General features: G+C 42.6%; 1 pseudogene; it reads left to right on the top strand.

Moving 5' to 3' along the window:
• LOC8041105 overlaps positions 1–18,977 on the top strand; it is a 159,983-nt pseudogene that overhangs the window by 97,037 nt on the left and 43,969 nt on the right.

The raw sequence follows: 18,977 nt of genomic DNA on the forward strand, positions 1-18,977 counted from the left end.
ACAAAGTAATTAAACGTTACTTGAAAATGTGCTCCGTTACTTCTCCAATCACTTCAGAGGCTCCACGTCGTTATTAGTTACAGTAATAAGAAACAAAAGCCTTTAAACAAAGCTAGGAACCTTAATGTTATTCGTGTTTTTTTTTTCAGTTTGAAACCAGGCTTTCGGCACTGTGTGTATATTCCTAAATAAAATCGACGGGTTATAAACTAGTAATATTGTTTTCAATTTTTGCGGAACTACAAACGCTTATCGAGCATGTCATTTAGAGCTATCGTTTTTCTCGCGCAATTAGCTTTGTCCTTGTATGGTTTTCTTTTTCTTGCTTGCAACCACGTGTAGAGTGTGGCTGATTTTAATTTGTACTTATTTCTTACAAAGCGAAGGATATTTAGACAAACACCGTGTATTTATCATGCTTAGCGGACATTAAATGAGCGAATAATCGTCATGGTAAGCTGCAGGCTAATTACTTAATTAGACCGTTATTGAACGTTTTAATTATTGGTTTTTCGACAATATTATGCGAGCAAGAATTAGCACAAAGGTGCAAGTCTAATGAAGTCTCTTGGCACGTAACTGCATAAAACGGGCCATGTTTACTGGTACCCTTACTACATGTAGACCCTTAAAAGAATGCAGAAACTTCTTTTACTCGCAAATGCAAGTACGAAACAAAACCACGATACTACACTCAGATTTTCTTTTATGGGAGTGCAACTCTAATGCATTTAAGAACAGCAAAGTAACTTAGTCCAGGGAAATCATATTAGTGCAGACCGTAAGTAATATGTGTGTCCCTGATGAACCGAAATTGCTCGAGGCAGCGTCAACTCTTGGCAAGCCATTTTAACGGTCGACTGTTTAACTTTATAAACCCGTTCCAACGTCCGGGGGCGTTTGAGAAGTCGTTGCAATGTAGAACATCGGGTAAAGCTTCGTTCTGCGGTCTGTTAACGAGGCTAATATAATCTGGTTATGTATGCGACACCCGAAACTCGACAATGTCGCTGTCTGCAAAAAGGAGAAAGATACACTTTCCTTTTTAGCCACCTTAGCTAAACACCAGCATTGCCGGCACCGTGCTGAAAGAAAGAAAAAGACAGACAGAGAGAGAGGGAGAGAGAGAGAGAGAGAGGACACCTCCGAGGCGCTGTGCATTGATGCGGAAGCTGGAAGAAGTCGGTGATGCGTGGTTCCCTCGGGTTTAGTGCCTCTGCTTCGGAATTCCTCTCGCGGACTAATTCTGTTTGATTCTCCTCGTCTCTCCCCTTCCACGTTCCTTCTCCGGCTTTTTTTTTTATACACCGTTCCATCATAAGTCGGCAAACGGGGCAGGCTACGGTCTTGGTGAGCCAATCAGCGCATCGGAGAGAGTCACGTGACCATACTTTAACTCGTTGGTTGCGTACAGTGCTCTTGAAGCCACGGGGGTAAATAAAACAAAATCGTTTTTGTGAAAAAAAAAATTGAATGACGGGTTGTTTTTTTAGGGGGAGAAAATTGACAGCTGGGACAAGCAAAATAAGATTTGTTAAGCGGAGAGTTTGTAATTCCTTTCTTTCCCAACTGCTTGGCAAGGGCCGTCGCGTGCTTCGCCACCGTCATTCCCTGATTGGTTCAAGAAGGCTGTAGCGTTCGCTGTTTGCCAAATTGAGGTGAATCAAAGTATAACAATGCTCGTCTGCCGGAATTTCGCAAAGGGGCCTCGTTCAATTTGTTTGACTAAGTTATTAATTCGCTAATTGACCGAGACACAAAGCAGACGTGAGTAACGATGTTTTTTTTTGTTTGTTTTTTTTCTACCCGCTTTGAAGAAACAAGGCTGTACCGCGCCCGCGTTATGTTCGTATGTTGTTTGTGTGTGTACGTGAAGTGTGCAAGTGTGCTAGCGTGCGTCTGAAACGGATGATTTTGAATGTGATACATTCAAAAGACGGTATCAAGAAGAAATAACGCGCAGTGTTTTTGCACAGCAAATAGACTATGTGTGGCCGAAACTCCAAACGACCTGGTTGTAATACTGGAGAAGCACAAGTTTGTTCGCATGAAATAAACTCGCTCGATGAAACGCTTGCCGAAGGTGTTCAAACGCCACTTTTTCGCGTTCCGCCTGCAATTGCCGCGCAGAAGGACCCAGGGATTCTGGGTTCAATCCCCACCCCCGCAAGCTTTGATCTGGATGAGCATCGTACGGGCGTGTGCTCGTGCGCCCAGTGCTACGTAGTGTGCGTTACCTACCCTGGGCTAGCAGTTGCGAAGCAGAGGCTATAACACTTCTCATCTACAGCGAAGATTCAATATACGCCAAACGATACAATCGGTGCAATTCTTGCTGTAATGATAAAGCCAAAAATGACCGGGATATTTTAGTACAAAAGTTTCTCTTCCTATATTTTTGTTTTTTTATTTTGTTTTGCCGGTCCGTGGTTCTTCTATAGTCGGTTACAGGATAAGAGAAAAGTGGAAGCTCCTGCCCCCTCTCTACCCTTTCGCGAAGCAAACGCTGGAGAGGAGGCTACCTCGCCTCCGGCCTTCGCTGTGCTAAAGTGTAAAGAGGTGGGAGGAGCTTCCACTTTACTGTTAACTTGTCACCGACGCCGGTGAAACGCTGACATCAAGGTACAACTTGAGCAACATTGCGACTGACCTTCTCGTGACCTCTTGTGAAACCCGTGAATGACCGGTTGCCTCTGAACCACCATTTATTTCGCTGTGACCCACGTACACCCGCTAGGGCAGAAGTAAACAAGAGGTACGAGAAAGAAATTACAAAAATAGATTTTGATCGAAACCGGGGAATTGCTAAGCACCCCAAAAGCGTCACTTCGGGAATGCCGAACAGGTGAAGGATAACGCGCACGAAGCGTTTCCCCATTGGGGACGCTGGAACAAAAAAAGTCTGCATTCGGGTACTCTCCCTCTCTCGCTCTATCTCTTCTCTGCATCCGCCATGCTTTTTTTTTTTTTTTGCCTTAGAAGAGTACATCAACCACTGGCTTCCACAGCATGCTTTATGGGAACGTTTAAGCCACGCACCGTCCGTCTAAGTCACGAAATTTGATTAGAATAATCTAAACAAAAAAAAATAATTTATTAATCAGGTTGTTATTGAGATGAAAGATAAGATGCAAAGATGAAAATGTTTTCGGTTTTTTGAAGAACAACAGAAACCTATATGTAGGTGAAGCGGCCACCGCCTGCCATACTAAAACAACAAAAGTTTACATCCTTGACGTCGCGATGACGTACTTCAAAAGGACCTGTCCCCACTCAGTAATCAAATAAATAAAAGAAACATATACGACCACACATCGAGGCAGGGATGAAAGACACGCCCGCGACTCGTTTTCCTACTCAAGCTGGCTTTCCCGAGGCAGTGGAACGTCACGCGCCAGGACCACCGAACACGAAAAACAAACCGACGATCAGTTTAAACAAACAAAATTGGGCAGGATGTTAAAGCCTTGCAGAAAAGAAAAGAATACGACCGTTACCCAGCATAAATATGATATTGGTTTTCGCCTTCCACCACCACGCTATACTGCTTATTCCATGTACCGTCCCGGTTTGTGCACAAACAATGCGTGTATGTACCAACCAGCTCGACTAAAACCTGCAACTAAGTTCAGCCCCGGGTTCCGAAAGGACAAAGTTTCGCCAGCTGGCTTCTGCTTTCAGCCTTTGACGCACGTCTGCATGTCGGCACACCGCCCGGCGCTGTACATGCGGAGGGGGGGGTGCAGTCACGTCGCACCACACGGGAGCAGTGGCAGCGTCATCGATAGCGTCTCGTCACGCTGTGTTAGCGAGCCGCTGGCACGTACGCCAAGAGCGAATAGCATCCAGCTCTTTCACTCTCAACCTCTGTAGCATTCTGCTTGTTCATGTTCTCATATTACTTGTTTACTTGCCTGTAATTACTCTCAAATATTTTATCCTCACGAGCGCTTGGTGTACGGTTAGCGTACGATTTTGCTAGTGCTACACTCAGTAGGGAGTTCTAGCCTTGCGTATATAGGAGAAAGTGCAAGCGCTGTGATTTTGCCAGGCGCGAATCCAAGACGTACGCGGCCGGTGCTTTGCACACGCGGAGTGTGGAATTTCGCACGCTCACACAAACGCACATTACTTATGTTTGCTCGTATGCGCTATAATAAAACTCATTAGAGGATTTTAGTATACCGTTGGTGGCTCTTACATGCGCAACACGCAATACTATAGCGTACGCTAAAAACTACCTGCTCGAACCGAGTTTAGTTGTGCGTTCAGTAAACGTTGTCGAGTGAACATCTCGCATAATCTCCTCGATTCAATTTGCCAGAGCCGTAGAATTCCCGGTACCTAGTCAAGCCCGTTCTTCTGCGGGGTACAGAGGCTACGAGTACGAGTGCGTAGCCAAATTCAATTGTGGAGCTTCCGTCAATCGTCCCGTAAGAACGGCACCTTTTATCAATACTATCGCGGGAACAGATCCATGACCTACCAATGTCCAGTGCGCGGCGACAACTTTGGCGCTTTGTTGAAGAGTCGCTCGTCTGTCGGCGATGAACTTCGGTGAAGAGGCTTAGCGTTGGGCAGACCGCAGCGTTCACGCATGCTGCGAGCTGCGAACGTTTTCGCTGTGAGCTTCTCCGGATACTCGGCGATCTGACTCGACTGCGGTAGGTCCCGGAAAGAACTGCCGAGCTGAACACCACGTAATTTCACGTAGCCCTGAACTTCGCGAAAAACGTCGGCCACGCTGCGCAATTCGAGGTAACCGCCATCTTAAAACGCCTGCTCTCGCTGGGCCTGACCGAGATCACCCGAGATCTTTCTCGAGAGAGCATCCCGCAAAGGCCTGCTCGCAGCGCAAAATACCTAGCGTTGCGCAAAACTTTAGCGTACGGTCCACTAAAACTGTCTACTGGTAAGAAACAAAAAAAAAAACATTAGACCCCTATTTCAAGAAAGAGGTGACACATACTTTTCTTAGCAATGGCTGAGCTGGTTTTACTTCTGGCTTTCAATTACCCTTCAATATACTCCCAACAAATAGTATGTCTGCGCGAAATAAAAAAAAGGTAGACCTTTCAGTCCGAAATTGTTCGTCAAATATGTGCTTAAATTACTTAAGAAGTAAAAAATATAGGCTCCTTGATGTTTTTCGTCTTTCTAATACTCCGAATTTTATAAGAAATAATTCCGTTTAAGCGGGAATTCGGAAAAAAAGAAAGAAAAAAAGTTGGGCAAAAATGTATAAAGAAAACAAGACCGGGGGAAACAACGTGGCAACGCATGTTCCCCCTCCGTCTTTCGCTACGTGCCCAACGGATGCGTGTTCCGCTGGCGCATCAATATTGCATTCCGAGTATCCCCATGACCTGCGCAAACGGCCGACGAGTGAGCCCCTCGGGATCATTGGCGCCGGGAGGGACGAACGGCGCCAAATTGCAATGGTCATCCCTATTTGGGAAAGAGCCTCCCGTTTAGGGAAGTCCCCTGGACGCCGCTTCGCATCGGTGTCTGCGTGTCACACAGACGCCATGTCTCCGATACTACGGCGGTGGCGGCTCGCTGTACGTTATCCTTGGAGCTCTCGATGTACAACTGAGCATTTTTGTTGAGTGCCCTATCACGCTTATAAGACGAGCAATAACCATTACAAGTTATATGACAGTTTTTATGTGAAGGGTTTCTTATTCCTTTTCGAGCGCAGCTCTTAGGCGCACGTTTCCGGCTTGAGGGGCGTCGCCGTCGGCGCTACCGCGCGTTGCATTATGGGACGTTTCCCAAAATAACGTCACACGTGACGTCACGCGGGGCGTAACGAGAGTGACGTCAGTTGGAGCCTTAGCTTGGCGTAAATTTTTTCCGCTAAATTTAGCGGGGAATATTTTTGGCTTAACTTGTCAGGAATAGTTTCCGCTATATTTATCGTCAAATTTAGCGGGGAAATTTCCCGGCTAAATTTGGCGTAAATATTTACCGCTAATGTACTAGAAAGTTTTCCTGCAAAGTTTAGCGGGAAATTTCCTGCTAATTTAGCAGAACAATTTTTTCCCAAAGTTAGCGGGCAAATCTGTCCGCTAAATTTAGCGGAAAATTACTCCGCCAATTCTTTTCAACTAAATATAGTGGGAAAATTTCAACCCAAATTTAGCGGGGAAATTTTTTCGCTAAACTTAGCGGGAACGATTTTCCACTAAATTTAGCGCATAAATTTCGCGGCTATATTTAACGCGGAAATTTAACGGGAAATCGTTTCACAACTTCACGGTAAATTCCCCTCTGCATTCTTTCCTTTCATCCAAACCCTTCCCTGCTCCTCCTCAAGAGCTGCGCTCTTATTCGGAACTACAGAGCCATTGTAAACGACTCTTTTTCTTTTTTTTTTTTAATTTAGGCTACTTTCTGACACTATGGACAACGTATTTTGTATATTTATGTGCGATATTCGTTGCCCCTTTGGTGTTCACTTTAGAACTGTCTATTAATGACACACCTGCCATGTTTTCCACCTGATTTGTTCTATTGCAGTTAGAAATATTTCAAATCTAGATGCATCACTCTCAAGAAAAAAGGGTGTAATAGGGTGCCTTCTTACACCCTTTGTCCTATATAATACACCCTAAAACGTTATTTCGACTTACAGCGCCCTACAGTCGAACAGACAGCCTGAAATTTTACGAGGGGCTTGATAGCCGTGTGGTACAACTTATTAAAATAGCTAATGTACGTTTTACTGACCACAAAAAAAAAATAATCGGGGTTCTCTTGGCCCTACAGTAAAAACTTGGTGTTTTCTTTATGTAGTCTTTGATACGTACTTTAGCTATTCAAAAAGTTATATTGCACCGTTATCAAGCACCTCATAAAATTTGGGGCCGTCTGTTAAACTATAGGGCGGTGTACGTCAAATTGAAGTTTTGGGGTGTATTACATGGGACAAAGGGTGTAACAATACACCCTTTTGCACCTTTTTTTTCTTGAGAGTGTGTTTAGTGAAATATTGCTTTCGCTGTAATTTTTGGCCCTACAAATCTAAAAAAAAAGAAGAAAAAGAAACAGCCCGTCATGTATATTTGGAACGCCTGCCACATGCCACTAGAGATGTATTTTGAAACTTAGGCTCCAGTCTTTTGACTCTGACAAATCGAGACATAATGAGAATTGTAAAAACTGCAGCCATAGCAAAACGACATTTAGAGTGTTGCCGCTTATAGTGTTCAGGACTGTACGTGTTCTACGGGTATCGACTAATAAGAGTGTTTTATTTCTTAATTTGAGATTACGGTGCGCAAGACCATTGGCTTATGCATGACGCCTCTTGCAGGGAGTCGTCTTTTAAAGACGCTTTCCGAATCTAACTATATACCTCGCGAGTTACAATCCTATTTTGGACAAAACTTACCCTTAAACTTTACGGGATTGACAGGGCAGTTTCAGCACATTGTAAAATATTTTCTAATTTCGTGATTTTCTGCAGATGCAAATAGATCGCAATAGAACAAACTGCCCCCCCCCCTCTTCCTTCGTGGATTGTTTAAAAGTGACTAAACTAATGCCTAAAAAAATAAGAAAAAAATATATTTTGTCTTAATTTAAATGAGTCACTTGTTGTAACGACGGAATCCTTGGTGTAGGTTTTTCTACCGCTTGATCGGCTGATGACACTAGACCATTTTATTATTATCATTATTTCAGTAAAATTGGTTTCACGCACTTTATGTGTTCATCAGGTTTACTCTGAAAACCGTTTTCTTTTGTAAATGATACCTGCCTATTTGGTTGAACCCACCGTTTGAATACGTTTTACAAACATTTCTTCCAAGTCATTATTCGTGGTTCAAACAAGCTCCTTCTGCTTTCACGTTTGAGCCCGTGTACAAAGTTAAAAGAGCTGGAATGCATACATCTCGGTATATACTCCTTAAACTGTTTGCTTGTTTGCCTAAAGAGCCGTTCGTATTTTCACCTCAACAGATCTTTTCTTCCAGTGCAAACAAAGAGGTGTTGTTGACACATCTGGAGATGCGCCCTTTTTGTTTTAGCTGTTCCAACATAATATGCGAGTTTCAGCTTTTAAATTCTGTAGTGAATATTCGCAAGGGGTGAGTAACGCGGTCTGGGGGCTTCTAAATTGAAATAGATGACGTGAAAAATCGCGACTTTTATGGTAAATTCATAAAAAAATATGTACCAAAATTATGGAATTTCTTTGCTGCCCCAATTGTGCTGACCTCTACACTCACTAGCAATTTTCGCACCACGAGTTGTGTGTCGATCTGTTGCATATATTTATTGTCTTTCTCAAGTTTTGCGATGAATAAAATCCAGAAGAGTATTTCAGGAGCGTTTGGGACTACCGGTTTTATTCTTGAATTTTCACAAGAACACGAAAGGCGAGAAATCAGCCTTCTTCAAATTCTCGCCAATGTGATGTGCGTACCAACTTAAGTTCACACCAAATAAGATGTCTTGCACATTCAGCAATTTTTTTTTTCGCGCGGGCATGATTTTTTTTTTTTAGATATATATTTGTATTTTTCAATATTACTATATAGCCCATGTTCGGCTGCCTTAGAAAGGCGCTTTTTTGCAATTTCTGCTTTATCTTTACTTCCAAATTCAGAACTTAGAAAGTCTAGCCTTTATTGTTCGGCAATATTTATAGTGAAGGTCATCTGATTTTGTTGAAAAATTGCTGTTTTTTTAACGTCAACGTGTGTACGTGATGTTGTTGCTTTTTTGTTTGGAGGTCTTAACAAAAAAGTGGCTATTTCGTACAGAAGCGTTTTTTTTTTATTTTTGCCTGTGTTTTGCCTTTCACTTCCATAATTATTATTAATGATGTTGTCGCTGTAAAACAAAAGATACGGTAAGTCAGCTGTGTTTTTCTCAATGAAGGGTGTATTTCGAGCAACGCGATTCATTTTGTTTTCGATTTTTTTGTGTGTGTCCATGTATCAAACGTTTTAGTCTGCCGCACCACTACATCTGTTACACACTCTGAATTTGCTGATTTCTTTGTGACTATTTTTGTTTGTTTTAGTATGATGGACGTTTTTTTGACAGACCTAAGAACACAGGGTACAAAATAAGGGCTTAAAAATATTGAGTATACGAGTTCGTTCATTTCTGTTTTATTTTCTTTCTCACCCTGAAGACTACCTATTTTTTATGTTTATGCTCACATAAAACGAATAATTGCAGCTATTGTTTCTAATTTCTGTTCATGTTCCGAGATATGCTAAGCTCTCGAACCGGAATGGAAAAATGTCATTAAAGGGGCACTGACACCCCAAAGGTCGTATTCTTTTTTATTGTCTAAACGATGCACGTTGTAGTCATAGACACGCAAAAAAAAAAAAAAAACGCATCGTCAAAAAAAAATTTATTTGCGCGCGCGCGCCTTTTTATTTTGGGTGTTTTTCTCTCCAACTGCTCACCTCCTCGCTTCTTTTTAATCGGTGACGTCAAAAATCATAAAAGTTAGAAGCTTTGTAGGTGGGGTTTCTATAACATTTAATAACGGCAATCGTAAAACATGTTTTTTAACGCAATTGCGAACGCACTACGGCCCCTTTTTTTGAAACACCAAAAATCAGAGTCCGGTGTGATGTCGCTTCCTGGATTTGTATTCTCCCTCGGAAAACTTGCCGGCGCTCAGCAGAGGATAATCCGTGAGTCGGGGGAAAAAAAACCGTTTTTTTCCCGGTCGGTCCGCCGGCGCCTCGGGTCGCGATGGCAACGGCGCTTTGCTCTGTAACGTGGAGCGGAGGTCCGAGAGAAAGTCGACTCGCAGGAGACCGCAAAATTTGACGTCAGTGCATTGGCGCGGATCGCGCGGGAACTTGAAAGTCGGCATTTGAAAATCGTTTTTTTTTTTTTACTTCACAAATACTGAATTCCCAAGATTCGAATTTTGAGGGTAATGTCCCGGCGTCGTTTTCAATCGTTTCGGATAATAAAAAAATGACTTTGATGTGTCATTGCCCCTTTAAAATCTTTCCGGCAAACACCTTGTTGAGAGCTCGTTTTGGCGATCTATTAATATCAATAAGCAAGCTGCCAATCGCCGACCCTTTTAGTCGGAGTGGCGAGCCGTGTTGTCACAGAGGACGTTTTATGTGTTTGACGGTAAAGTGCGGCCTCTATGAATCTGTCTACTATGAAAGTGGCGAACGTCACGGTTCGGAGGTACGCAAACAGGTGACTGCGTTTCACGCGTCTGTCCACACGTTATATAAGATGGTGTCGTTAAAGCGTAAACACAAAAACAAAAATGAAACTAGGGCGAAATGAGTAACACGTTTGCAACTTATTGTCAACCGAATCACGCTCGGTAATAAGCTAGTTGTTGAAGTGGTTTGACTGGTTTCTTACGCACCAATACAGAGAGTGGGTGAATTTGGCACGCGAATCGTTAGTACAGGCTACTGTCGAGACGAATTATAACGAAGTCAACGAGAATCGCAAATCACTTCGATATATCCGCTATTCGTTATAACCAACTTCGTTATAACCGGTCTCGATTTATTAAAGCTTCGGCGTACTTATTTCGAACACGAAACTCGTGCGTCGTGCTACTTATTTGTAGGAAAACTGTAATGCCCAAGTAACTGCCGCATACAAATCCTCGCATCCCTCTCTTAGTTCACGTGTTTGGGTTACGTGAAGCATCGTTTGTACAGTTATAACCTCTTTTGAATTGCGAATAATGTTTAAATAATGAAGAAAATATCTTAATATGATTTGCAACCTAAGAGAACGCAGAACTTGATCAAACCTTCAGAGCTTTAAAAGATTCGTCAGAAAAGAAAGATCGATTATCAGTGTGCACGTTTCACGCCGTAAATCCCTGTGTAAGATCACTTTAAACTTCAGATTTATATATATGTTTTTCTTCATTTATTTCTTTTTACTCTTTTACACCGCTTCATTGTTGCCCAAAATTAGGTGGTCCTCGTGGAGCGCTCCACATGCGTCCGTCCTATTGGTTATCGCTTTCGGCACGCCACGCTGAAAGCGTTCCCGCGAGACGGATCCTCCTCTTCCATTCTTCATCCCTTCTCTCTATCTCTCCCGGGGTTTTTTTTTTTCTCTCTCTCCGCTTCTGACTTCATGTTGTTCTCCTTTCCTATCTGTAGCCTCTCTCTCTATACCGTCATTCCCCAGATTCCACTCGTCCTATCCTCTTTTTTTTAAACCGGTATCTTTCTCCGCTTTTTACTTCCTTTTCCTTTTTTTTTATCCCTGGGGTTTTTCCCGACTGGGGAGCAGGAATCGAGTTCCAGTGTCCGCCGCATTCCTCTCATAGACCTCCGGTGTTCCCCTTTCCCGCCGTATATTTCGCAAAACTAATAAACAAAAATAAAAAAAAACAAAACATTCGGGATCTTTTTCGCTAATTTGCGGCTTCGTCGTTCGCGGTTTTCAAAGAAGATTAGTTTTTTTTATATATTTTTTATTCATCCCCTGTTTTATATTGTAATTCGGGCCTTTCTTGATATTTTGGTTTGAACAATTTTCTTTGTACAATAACCGAGGTTTGAACCTGTGAAAAGGGCTTCACAAGACAAATAAAACCTGCTAAAGGAAACTAGAGAATTGTCAGATTAACTTGAATCATGCTTCAGAGGGTAAGCATGGGGGACATCGTTTCACAAAGTAGGTCAAGCTTGTCTGCTGTCCTCATGCCTTGTTATCTAAAAGTGCCAAATATAATCTGAAAAAAATTTTTTTTTGAAAACTGGTTTTGATAATTATTGTTTTCATAAGCTGACACAATTTGTTCAGAAATCTTAGGTACGTAAATTGTTTTTAATTTATGGAATGTTTCTCCTCCGTTGTTTCTGTTATTCAGACGTTTGCGTGAACGCGAAAAGAGAAACTGCTTCTATTAAGGAATGGACAACACAAACCATTCGCAGCTTTATAAATTAGACGGAACAAGTGTTCGAAATGCCCAAGTGTCAGTGGGGGTTCTTGCGTTAATTGTACACTGATCAAACTCTTGCGCCGCCTGGCGTCGAGTTCACAAAATTGTGAGAAGGTGAAACGGAAACCTGTGCTTGGAAACTCGAATTAGCATTCAAGATTTACGATAAGGAAAGAGGGACATTAAAGACAAACAGACAAGACAGGCTTTCAACTTTCAACAAAACGTTTACTGGCTCGACTTCGCCTCCTGAAGCTTGACGGGGGCATCCGGGAGGTTGAGAGAGAGGGTGGTGGGTGAGGGAAGCGTGGCCATGTGGCCCTGCTCCCAGCTACGCGTACACGTCGTAAAATGGGGTCTGCTGTGTGTCAATCGCCACGTCGCCGTTGCACGCAGGCCCGAGAGTCGACGGTGCCCTCTTGGGGAAAGGAGGGAGGAGGGGGGAAGGGCGCAGACAAGAGGAGGAGGAGAAGATGCACCGGCGTGGGCTCTCTTGGGGAAGGAAGAGGGGGGGGGGGGGGGATGCGCGGAGAAGAAAAGGAGCAGAGGATACGGGAATTTTGACTTTTTTTATGTCTTTGGAAGAACCCTCTCGCCCCGCAGGAAGCGAATCTCTCGATCGGAAAGAGAAAGGGATGGGCTGGACAGGTTTGAGACAGAGGATTTGATATGCAGAGACTCGAGGATCTCCCTGCCGAATCGAGATTTATGCCCACCGAGAATTTTAGTTTTCGAGAACTCGGGGGTGCACGAGGGGCAGCTATTCAAGATGTTTGATACTTCTCACCGAGCCGCTCTCTCGCTGTCGCGAGTGAGACGAAGAGGCGTAACAACTGAGCGGCTTGAAATTACGTATTGCAAATACCAGCTCACAAAGAACGCGTGAAAGGGGCAGCTTCATCAGGTGGTTTGCGATTTGCGTTGGGACGTTTGTGCTTTGACACTTCGTTCACAGCTTGAGTATAACATATATTTACATTCTGGGGTGATACTCGTCTTTCTAAGCCATAAAGTATCTTACAGTTTTGAACAGCAACGTTGTCAGTAGGTATATATGTTGGTATGTATGTTGCAAACAAGTATAAACTATGCATTCGTTATTTTATTGACAAATACCTGAAGGCTCTGATTGGCACTAAGCGGGATTATACGATAAACAATATACAACTCAAGAGAAGTCCCAATGAGATACAAAACATGCAAAACATTGACCTCTGGAAACGGCTGAAACCGAACATGACAGAATGGTGTCAATTTTCGTGTCCTGTTAAATTCATGTGTAAATAAATTGTTTCTCCGGTGTCGTTCTTCATGAGCAACGTACGGGAGTGTAGTTGTGAAATCACTACTAGGTGTTGCACGCTAACGCCAGTCAGTCGAGCAGCGCATTAGCTCGCGATCCAGATTTCGAGTTTTGGGCGCGGTGCAACCTGGATGTCAATTATTTACGTCATTTTTACATAAATTACATTTCATATCACCATGAGGCGGGGGTGTTACTTCCGACTGTCCAATCATTAAAAAAATATTTACTCCGAGAATAATGAAATGGTTAAAAACGCACACCACGTGTGAAAATAGCGTGCCTCATTCAACCACTTTATATTCGAAGACTTTCTTTTTTTCAAACAACCAGCAATCTGTATTCGAGCAAATACTAGAATGTAACCTTGTTTTATTTTTTCTACGCATCTAGATGTCCGCAAGAAAAAAAAAAAAAGAACTTCGCGAATAAGGAAAAATAAGTAAGGGGATCATTGAAAACAAAGGCTTGCCGTATTTTCCCAAAGTCTTTTGTTGCTCCGATATCTTCCTCGGCGCCCGGATGCAATACATTTCGAACGCCACTTTGCATGCATCCTTTCTTCTTTATTTTTTGGACAGTTTTTCGCTCGAATAACGGTCGTTTTGTCGTTTAGAAAATAAACACGGACCTATTTCTCCTTGGGACTCCACCCCCGGCTCGTTTAACATTCGCGACGGTTTGTGTTATTTCCGGCTCCTGCTCGTTTGTCTGGATTCTTTGCCTTGGCGGCGAATTGCTTTGTTCGTAGTGGCATTTCAGTTTTGTGCGTCTGATATACACCGCCAAATAAAAACCTCTGTTTTGATTGTAGAGGTGTGTGAAATGTTTTGTTTTGCAAATATATTTTCGATAAAAAAATCATTTGAAGAAAGAAATTAAGAAAAACTCCTTCACGAGGTGTGGTGAATGCTTTAAAACGTGAAATGCTTTTTAAAGTTACCCCCCAATGCAAAACACTTGTCCGTCCGTCCGTCCATCCGTCCGTCCATTTTCCGCTAAACTTAGCGGGAAAAGTGGCGTCACATGACGTCACCGGACGTCAAGTGGTTTATACACCTTTGGCAAATTGACGGCACGTGCCCTATGCGTCAACTCAGTTTTCCCCTCTAAATTTAGCGGCAAAACTAACGTCCTCCGGCTAAAACATAAATTCGGTTTTCCCTGCTAAATTTAGCGGAAAATGGACGTCACATTACCGATACACGAATTCAGTCACCTGCTAGGCTTAGCGCGAAGATTCGCGTCTTGTGACCGAGACATCTATTCAGTTTCCATGCTACATTTAGCGGTGGAAATCGACGTCACGTGACCTGACTTCGGCGACCTATAGAACTGTTCAGCTTTCCCGCTAAATTTAGCGGGAAAATATACGTCGCGTGACATGCAAGATCCCTCCCCAATTTTTTATAATACGTGAAATATGCATTACAGTGCAATCCACTTATAACGATACAACATATAACTATGTACCGCTTATAATGACCAGTTTCTAGAGTTTGTAGACCAGAAACGATCAGCTTCTAGTTCACATAAAAACGCTAATCGGTTATCAAGATTGAAGTTTCGGATTTTCTCATTATCGTTATAAGTGAATTGCACTTATACGACTATAAGGGTAAAGAAGTCGTTGCCAATTTCTTTTTTTATCTTTTGTGTCTTCGTGTGGGTGTCACTGGTACAGGCACAGACAATTTAAGAAACGCGGGGCGTGTCGACCTTGGAGAATCCTTTCATCGCCCCTCGGACAGCAAGAGCTGCCGGGACATTAGCTAATAAAAATTCCGAAGAGCGCATAGCAAAAGCAAAAGCGTGCGAACACAGTGTACCACGCCCTGAATCGCTTAAGTTTTCACTTGCTACAGCCATCCTCCTTCCGATCTCGTAAGGACGGTAAGTAACAAGCGTGAGTGTTTGTGCGTAGATTTAAAGCAATGGGCGAAGATGCCTCGATTACTTTTGCGGTGGAACACTTAATTGGTTGTGGAGCTCTTTCAAATAGGGTTAGTTGTCTGAGATGTCGTCTGTCCGATGACTTTCCGTGTTTGTTTCCCCGCTCAACATCTGTTTATTTTGACCTCGGTGATTTTACCAGGGTTCCATGCGGTGCCACCAGGGATAGTAAGAGCCTTAACCGCCTTCCCTACGTGTTTAGTATTCATTGAGTCTACGAGAGAAAAAATATATATAGCGACGACAATATACATTTAATGCCCCCGTTAGTTTCCACAACGCAACCGTTTTAGACGTCCTGCTATGGGTGTGAACTTTAATGTCGCGTTCTTCCATGTTTGATAACGCGTGTTTAATTTATTTTATCCCCCTCTACGCGCAGATATGGAGGCGCTGCCCGAGTTTGCTGAACCCGTTCCCAACGTGACAGCCATAGTGGGTCGAACGGTGAAGCTCCCCTGCGTGGTTAACAACCTGGGACAATACAGGGTAAGCAGCTCACATATTCATGGTACTAAGGAAAGTAACTACACAGGTAGCATAGATTTTGTGACCATAATCTGCCGGTTGTCTGGGAATTTATAGCCTTAAAAAGTCCGAAGAACTCACGATAGAGCCAAACTTGACCACATTTGGCCAGAGTCCGGATATGTTAGACCTAATTTGCCAAACAAGTATCAAAGTTAGGCATAACTGCAGGTAGTTTAGCTGTCATCTGGCATCTTTGGGAATAAATCGTTGCGAAAGTGCCAGAGCTACGGGAATCAATTCTTGTCCGGTTTTCATGTGGTAACTTTGGGAAAAAGTTGCCAAACAGGTGCCATGTTCACGCTTCACTGCTTTGGATTACACGTACCACCTTTGGCGTAAGTCTGGTACTTTGGAAATTATGTAGCGACCAAACAAAACAAAAAAGCCATACAAACGCAAAAGGAAATTAGTGTTGAACTGACGCCTCGGAGCTAAACGACATTAGGCCCAAGGTGGGCCACTAGGATTGTCAAGCTTGTGCCAAGTTAGGCCTTTGTCTGGCGGTCTGCCTGGGTAAATACCGCTAACTTTTATTTATCCCTATAGGAACTACTACTTTACATGTTACCGTATCTAGAAAACAAAGTTCCACGTTACCATTAATATAGCGCTTTATCTTTGGTTTCTTTTCATGCTTCAGTAACTGGTTGTCGAGGTTCTGCTAGACATTATGAATTAGCAACGATAAACAGCAAATTGCTGAAAAACCCAAACGCATATCGTTTCTTTTTAAGCAGCGAGAAGCAAATATCAAGAGCAACAGGTTGAATTGACCCCCAAGCAACAATCACAGGACTACTGTCCAGCACTGTGAATTTCTGTCCTCTTTTTTAGTTTGGACGTTCCTTGTTTATGACTCACATACATAACAAGTAGCACCTTATCACAGTAACGAAATTGTCTTAATAATAAACCGATCACAATAACTGGTTTGACGCAGTAACAAATTTGCAACTCTATAATTTGTGTTTTTTGCGAAGTATTTGTGACAAACAGCAGGCTGGTGGCAGTTATATTTGCTTGTTGCTTTTAATATCGAACCCTTAATGCAAGGAAGTTTGCTTAACATGAAAAATGCTATGTTCTTGCATCGAACATCGAGGACACGGTAACAATAAAAAATGGTTGTATGTGTTGCAAACGCACGGTAATATCCTTATCCAAAAAAAGAAATGAAAGCCGTTTACAACTCCCTGCAACGCCAAATTAGAGCGAGCTCTTGAGGATGAGAAGGGAAGGGTATTGAGGGTCACGTGTCCTTGGGGGGGGGGGGGGGGTCACGTGACCTGAGGAGAGAGCCACGTGACCCCCCCCCCCCCCGAGGTCACGTGACCCCTCAGAAAAACTTTTCCGCTAGATTTAGCGGGGAAATTTTTACGCTAAATTTAGCGGGGAAAATTTTCCGCTAGATTTAGCGGGGAAAATTTCCCGCTAGATTTAGCGTGGAAATTTTTCCGCTATATTTAGCGGAGAACTTTTTCCGCTAGATTTAGCGGGTTTTTTTCCTCTAGATTTAGCGGGGAAATGTTTTTGCTAAATTTAGAGGGGAAATGTTCCGCTAAATTTAGCGGGGAAATTTTTCCGCTACATTTAGCGGGGAAATTTTTCCGCTAGATTAAGCGGGGAAATTTTTCCGCTAGATTTAGCGGGGAAATTTACCCATAATGCACCGCGCGGTCACGCGGACGGCGACGCCGACGCCGCTTAAGCCGGAAACGGGCGCCTAAGAGCTGCGCTCTAATACTAGATATACCAAAAATATGCACAATCAATCAGTTTTAAACTCTAAAAAATAACTCGCGCTTACTAGTGGCACCTGAGTCACTGCTTTCTTCACCGCAACTCAGCTTTATTGTCTTAAAAAAACCAAAGCACAAAAAAAAGGGTGTGCTTTGCCTCTATTAGAGTATGCTTACAGCAAAGCCAGCTTTCCGTAATGCGTTTTCCAGCGTTTGATTGGAGAGTCTATCACTTACGTTCGAGTGTACTTCAGTGCACTTCTAGTTCAGTGTCAAGGTGGATTATCAGATATGATATAATATTATGAGCTATTATTGCCTAGGTTATTTTAGGTTTTGTTGTGATTCGAATGGTCATTCGCCGTCGAGCGTGTTTTACCCGGCATAGCTCGGCTGTAGGCGAAAAAAAAATTGTTTGCTCTAATTCTAGTGATTTCGAGTAAAAATCCCCTTCATGTGGGATTTTTCTATTGATAGTGAATTTGAATAGCTCGACTGCATGACGCAAGCTAGGGACCTCAGGCCACAATTTCTACTACAGTGTTCAGGTGGTGTCTGTACAATGGTGAAATCATTAACCTTTTCCTGTTCATACCACATTCATGACAAATGAAAACACTAGTGACACAATCAAAATCTGCGAGAATGTTTCATTGGAAGCTAATTTAGAAATATTCTATAATAATCTACATTTAATTTTGTAAAATTCGCCCCGTCTAAATCACTGCAGCTTAATTTGATTAAAAACTTATAAAAATATTGGTGCGAGATCGGAGGTCATCTGACTTCAGTGGCGACAACGAGTTTGTTGTTTGCATTGCTTATATCTTATCAAGGGGCTCGACGCCTACAATGTGATTGAACCAGATGCAGTGTGTCCCCAAAAATGTTTACAATGTTTCATTTTTTTACAGCTAAAATGTACTACACATCGCCGAATGCTCAGTCCTTACTCATATTTAGCTCAACCGGTTCGACCCAGATGCTAAGGTTTCAGAACTGACCGTTCTTTTATCCCAAAGTTGTGAGTTTTTTTTTTCCATTAAGGAAGTGGGTATAGTTTTTGGTAGCATATATCATTCATCTCGGTGTTTCCGTTGGCTTCGTGAGTCAAAATTTTCCCACCAAAAATTTCTGAAATTTTCAAAAATCATTTAGTACCTTTGAACCAGATAACGGCAAACTCCAAAACTTCGGTATCTGGTCCTGACCGCTAGTTCTAGATTTGGGCAAGTGCCTAACGTTCGGCTCAGCGTAGTTCAATTTCGCGGCTAAAAAACAGTGCAAATAATATCCAGGGGCTCCTTGTACGCGCTATTTAACGTTTTTATATCGCTATCTTAGCCAAGAAAATTTTCTCAGATCAAGCATATCCTCGATAAATAGTCAATCTTGCCATCGTAACGCTTAAGAATTTTAGCTCAAGGCTTTAGTTTCAAGAGTTATCATAAAACACTATAAATCACTTCTAAAGTTTTTTTTGTTTTTTTTTGTTGCACTTTATTTAACTTTGTTCCATAATACA

This window comes from Ixodes scapularis, unplaced genomic scaffold (genome assembly GCF_016920785.2).
Source record: "Ixodes scapularis isolate PalLabHiFi unplaced genomic scaffold, ASM1692078v2 PGA_scaffold11__112_contigs__length_91849675, whole genome shotgun sequence".
In the NCBI taxonomy this organism is placed as follows: domain Eukaryota; kingdom Metazoa; phylum Arthropoda; class Arachnida; order Ixodida; family Ixodidae; genus Ixodes; species Ixodes scapularis.